Below are 5546 nucleotides of genomic sequence, written 5' to 3'. Positions count from 1 at the left end.
AAATAAATAAATAGAGTAATAAATATGTACAAACATATATACATATATACAGGTGCTGTGGGGAAGGGAAGGAGGTAAGATGGGGGGGATGGAGAGGGGGACGAGGGGGAGAGGAAGGAAGGGGCTCAGTCTGGGAAGGCCTCCTGGAGGAGGTGAGCTCTCAGTAGGGCCTTGAAGGGAGGAAGAGAGCTAGCTTGGCAGATGGGCAGAGGGAGGGCATTCCAGAAGCAGTGAGAAGCAGAGTGGCTTCTCTGAGAAGCAGTGTGGCACTGCTTCCATGAGAAGCAGTGTGGCTCAGTGGAAAGAGCACAGGCTTTGGAGTCAGAGGTCATGGGTTCAAATCCTGGCTCCACCACTTGTCAGCAGTGTGACTTTGGGCAAGTCACTTAGCTTCTCTGTGCCCCAGTTACCTCATCTGTAAAATGGGGATTAAGACTGTGAGCCCCCTGTGGGACAACCTGATCACCTTGTAACCTCCCCAGCGCTTAGAACAGTGCTTTGCACATAGTAAGTGCTTAATAAATGTCATTATTATTATTTATTATTATTATTATTATTGCAGGGCTCTGCACACAGTAATCACTCAAATACCATTGATTGATTATGAGCAGGGAATGTGTGTACAAACTCTGTATGATTGAACTCTGTGTTGTGCTCTCCCAAGCACTTAGTGTAGTGCTCTGTACACAGTAAATGCTCAGAGTTGATTGGCTCACCTGGAAAGGATCGCCATTCTTTCATTCAACTGTATTTATTGAGCGCTTACTGTGTATTGAGAAACAGCATGGCTCAGTGGAAAGAGCATGGGCTTGGGTGCCAGAGGTCATGGATTCTAATCCCGCCTCCGTCACTTGTCAGCTGTGTGACTTTGGGAAAGTCACTTAACATCTCTGGGCCTCAGTTACTTCATCTGTAAAATGGGGATTAAGACTGAGAGCCCCACGTGGAACAACCTGATCACCATGTATCCCCCCCAGCGCTTAGAACAGTGCTTGGCACATAGTAAGTGCTTAACAAATACCATCATCATCTTTAGAGCTGGGATTAGAATGCAGATCCTTATGACTCCCAGGCCCCTGCTCTTTCAATTAGGCCACGCTGCTTCATCACCTCCTCCTCACTGCCTGGGCCATTTCTCCTACCCCCAGCCCTGCCTGCCTGGTGACCCCAGGTGCAGCCCCTGTTGAGTCTGAGCCGGTTCGCAGTAGGTGCGTTCAGAGCAGTCCCTCCACATAAATCGGTCTACCAGCTCTATCTTCTTGTAGTCTCACAAGTGCTTAGTACAGCTCTTAGAGCGGGCAGCATGTATAGTGGATAGAGCCTGGGCTTGGAAGTCAGAGGGTCATGGATTCTAATCCTGGCTGTGCCACTTGTCTGCTGTGTGACCTTGGGTGAGTCACTTCACTTTGCTGGGCCTCTTCCGTCATCTGGAAAATGGACATTGAGACTGTGAGCCCCATGTGGGACAGGGACCGTGTCCAACCTAACTTGCTTGTATCCACCCCAGTGCTTAGTAGAGCGCCTGGCACATAGGAAGCAATTAACATACTATAACAATAATTACAGTACACTACACTCAGTAAGTGCTCAATAAATACCATTGATTGTATTTGCTAGTGGGGGGTGGGGTTTGGTCTGCATTATCCGGGATGTGGCAGGAGGGGAACTGCACATTCACTAGCCTCCGTCACACTCCCCTTTCTTTTGGCTGTGTGGACATTCCCCTTATCCCGGCAACTTCTAAATATTGTGCACTTTTACTAGACTTGATGTTGAAGCTTCATAGCCTAGTGCATCTGCTTCTCACCCTGTTTGGATGAGCAGATTTTATTTTTTAATACTTATTTCTTTACTAATTAAAATGAAAACCTGCAGAAATCAAAACTTCCCAATCCAGTGAGCTTTGTTGACTGTCCCTGTGCATCTTGGAGTGAAGGGATCTTGAGATAAAGCAATGGCTTTTTCTATAGACTGGGTGGGGCACCGTGTGGTCTTGGATTAATTATTTTTAAACCTTTTTATTACTGCTTAAAAGTAAATATTTTCAAATACGTAACATGCTGTCCAACCTCTGTGTTGCACCTGGAGAGTTTCCAGTACTCTACCAGTCTCGGCTATGGGAGGGAGAGTCAAGCAGAGGCATACCCATTCCATTCCTGGCTTGGGCAGTGGCTGGTGAGTGGAAGGTAATCTGCTAAAAGTCAAAACTCACCTATACTGGGCAGCAGCAGCATGGGAGAGAGTCGAGGGCAGAGACTCATTTAGTGCACGGGAGGCAGCAATGGTAAACCACTTCCGTATTTTTACCAAGAAAACTCTATGGATACACGACCAGAATGATTGCAGGTGGAAGTAGGGCATTCTGGGAGAGATGTATCTATGGTACCCCTATGGGTCGGACATGACTCGACAGCATAAGACAACAGCAACATGCTGTATTTCATGTTATCAAAATATGAATGTCTGCAATTGAGGGGGGGAAATGGATGCTCCTGCCCTAGTCAGTTTTCCAGGTTTGGTTCAGTGAAACATGAAACTCTTCTGGAAGGTGCATGAAGGGAATAAAATCTGGTCATAAAATATTGGATGAATAGGTGTAGCACAGTGAGTTTGGGGGGTTTGTCCAAAGAAGCTCACCACAGCTTTTGTAAAAAAACAAAAAAAAAAATAGCTCCATTTTTAGAACACCCCTGAAAGAGGAGGAAAACATTATTGGAAATTTTCAGGTTCAGAAAAATTCTGGAATCACAATCTTCATATTAATTTTATGCTTAGATTTTTTATAATACGATGTGCTGCAACAAATATCATATAGTGTAGCATGCCCCAAGTTAAAAAAGAAATCATGATGGCAAGTTAACTAAGTAAGCACCAGGATGGCCAAGTGGTTAAGGCACTGGACTTAAGATCCAGTGGACATATGTCCGCGTGGGTTCGAAAACCACTCCTGGTAGTGAGAATTTTCCTTCTAGACTGTGAGCCCGTTGTTGGGTAGGGACCGTCTCTGTGTGTTGCTGACTTGAACTTCCGAAGCGCTTAGTACAGTGCTCTGCACACAGTAAGTGCTCAATAAATACAATTGAATGAATGAATTAAAGTTAGTTGGAGTATTTCTTTCTCTTTGGAATTGTGTAGCAACTGTCTTCGAGAGCTCCAAACACTATTATCCTGTGCCATACCCACATTTAGCTTTTGTGATGCAGTGTTGCAAAACTGGACATTTTTCCTGTGGAGTGTAACAGACCAAACCTGAAGAGCTGCCATTCCACCATGGAAGACTTTGCCATCCTGAAAGCAATTGGTGAGGGCTCCTTTGGTAGGGCTCTTTAGTTTGGCAAGAAAGCAGCAAACGAACACATGCCATGAAGGAAATAAGACTTCCCAGGGTAATTCTAAAAGCTTTTGCTCCTAAATTATAAGCAACTGATTAATCACAATAAGCTTGACTTTTTTCCCATACAGAACAAAAGCATCATAAATTAGAACCTGGTGATTTGCATTTGTTTATGGTACCTTAACCCTATGCATTCCCTATAGGACTGAATGTATTTGCTTGTCATAATAATCGAAGGCTCAAGCTCAGTGTGTTATCTGGTTTGGAAGGAAGGAACAATCAGGTTTTATGAGAAAATAAGTACAGTAAATTAACAGGAGGGTTAGATTCATGGACAAAACCGATTACCCTGACTATCCTGGAGAAACTGAAGTTTTAATAAGTTCAGGGTTCTTTTAACTACATCATGGAGGAAAGTAGTGAAGCCTTAACTGGTTATGCTGGTTATGATGAATACATGAGAAAGCTAATTATCTGAATTAATTGGGACCACAATGCATTTGGAAAATTAACTTAAGATTTGGCTGTCTTGGAAAGGCTCACAGCCATTTGAGCATTTCAGTTGCATAATTCTAACGGATTTTTTTTCCTAATGATACAAACTAACCTCGATTTGGATAATTGAAGTTTGGACAATTTATTTTCTATTGTAAAAAGAATTAATAATGTCTGCCCTTTGGGCTAAAGGAGAAGAATGGGTCTTTGTAAACGTGACAAAAAAAGTCCTCTCATGCTTACACAGGTAGCAGGGGAGGAGGCTCACTCCTGGTATACTTACTCATGGCAGGGAGTTGGTGGGACGAAGGGGGGGGGGAAGGAAGAGAGAAAAGAAAGGGGATGGGGGGAGAGAGAGAAACAAACATGAAAACACACAGCCATCTGATTTAGAGTTGGAAGGAATGATGGAGGCAGGACTAGAGACAAAATAGACCCTTATTTTGTCGGTGTGTTCCTGATCCCTGCGTAGCCACATGACATAGCCTCTGTCTGGTCCCTATGAGGAACCAAGGCCTGGTTGTGGGGATAGCTAGCTTATTCCCCTGGAGTGGGGTGGTCCCTAAGTGCAAGCTGTTTGCTTTGAATTTAGGAGCAAACAAAGGGTGTGACCTCCATAAGGGGAAAGGACAGAGATTCTGAGAGGATAGAGATGCAGGGAGATAGAGAAGAGAGAGTTGAGACTCCAAGGACAATAGAAACAGAAAATCATATTTTGTCAAAGGTTGGGTGGGAACCTCCACCCGTGCCCCGTCTGGTGCTGATTGGGTGCCACCTGGGCCTACCTGTGATGGAAACATGAGCATAGCCCCCCCCCCCCCCCGCCCCAGGCTCCTGGGTAGGGATGAAGGACAGGGTCTGAAGTGGGCTGGAGAGCATGGAAAAAGCACCTGACTGGCACTGAATCCTGCAGTGGTCAGAAGAGGGCCCTGTCTAAGAAGAACCCTGGTGAGTCTTCCCTGGCTGTGAAAGGAAGCAGGAGAGGCCCCCAAGCCAGAAGGAGGATGCCTAAGGAATGGAGTCACCATGAGGAGAACCACTTCTGATTTATCACTGCCCCCAAGAGCTATGAGGATGAAGCCAATAGCTTTGCCCCCATTGTCCCAAGTCTGGACAGAACTCCAGGGGTGTGGAATTTTTCTCTTACCCCTTGGAGGGGGCCTACATTTGCCTCACCTGATATGACAGGGAGACTCAAGATGAAAAGTTGTAAAATTTCTGAACCTGAAGACTTCTAAGGGCTTCGTCCAATTCAACCAATTAAAAGCACAGCTATCGGCCAGGGAAGAAAACTTTGAAAAGAAAAAAAAGAGCAATGAAATCATATGATTTGATTTTTAAAACAATTCTTTTTATTAAGTATTTTAAAATTGAGGTTGACATTCCAGAACACCAATTTATTTTTCATTATGTTCTGATCTGAATTTAAAAGTCAGTACAAAATGAGTGTACGTTTGTCAATGTTCACTGAATTCCTAAAGCAAATTTTATCTTCAATATGCAAAGCACAGGCAAATTCTGGGAAAATCAACTTTGGGAATTGATTTGGCTGTCATTTTTGCCTCTTTCTGTTTCAGTAGTGCTAGTTGTACCAGCAACTGTCTCTAGTCAACTCTGAGAAAACAAAGAGACATTTGGTTTTAAGTGTGTTGATTCAGTGGCTCAAAATCAGTTCCAGTATCCAATTCCAAACTTTTTCTGTTGCTTCTTTTTTTAA

At 44.1% G+C, this 5546-nt stretch overlaps 2 non-coding genes across 2 annotated transcripts; both read left to right on the top strand.

The window, feature by feature from the left end:
* The first annotated feature begins 2066 nt into the window (after nt 1-2066).
* LOC119920405 lies at nt 2067-2202 on the top strand. The gene has a single exon (XR_005448153.1). It is a non-coding gene; the product is annotated as a small nucleolar RNA SNORA7 (small nucleolar RNA).
* A 668-nt stretch (nt 2203-2870) lies between these two features.
* Nucleotides 2871-2953, top strand: TRNAL-UAA. The gene has a single exon. It is a non-coding gene; the product is annotated as a tRNA-Leu (tRNA).
* The last annotated feature ends 2593 nt before the right edge of the window (nt 2954-5546 follow it).

This window comes from Tachyglossus aculeatus, chromosome X1, assembly GCF_015852505.1.
Source record: "Tachyglossus aculeatus isolate mTacAcu1 chromosome X1, mTacAcu1.pri, whole genome shotgun sequence".
NCBI classification, from domain to species: Eukaryota; Metazoa; Chordata; class Mammalia; order Monotremata; family Tachyglossidae; genus Tachyglossus; species Tachyglossus aculeatus.
The sequence above is the reverse complement of the archived record's forward strand: the minus strand, read 5'-3'. Positions and strand labels throughout refer to the sequence as shown.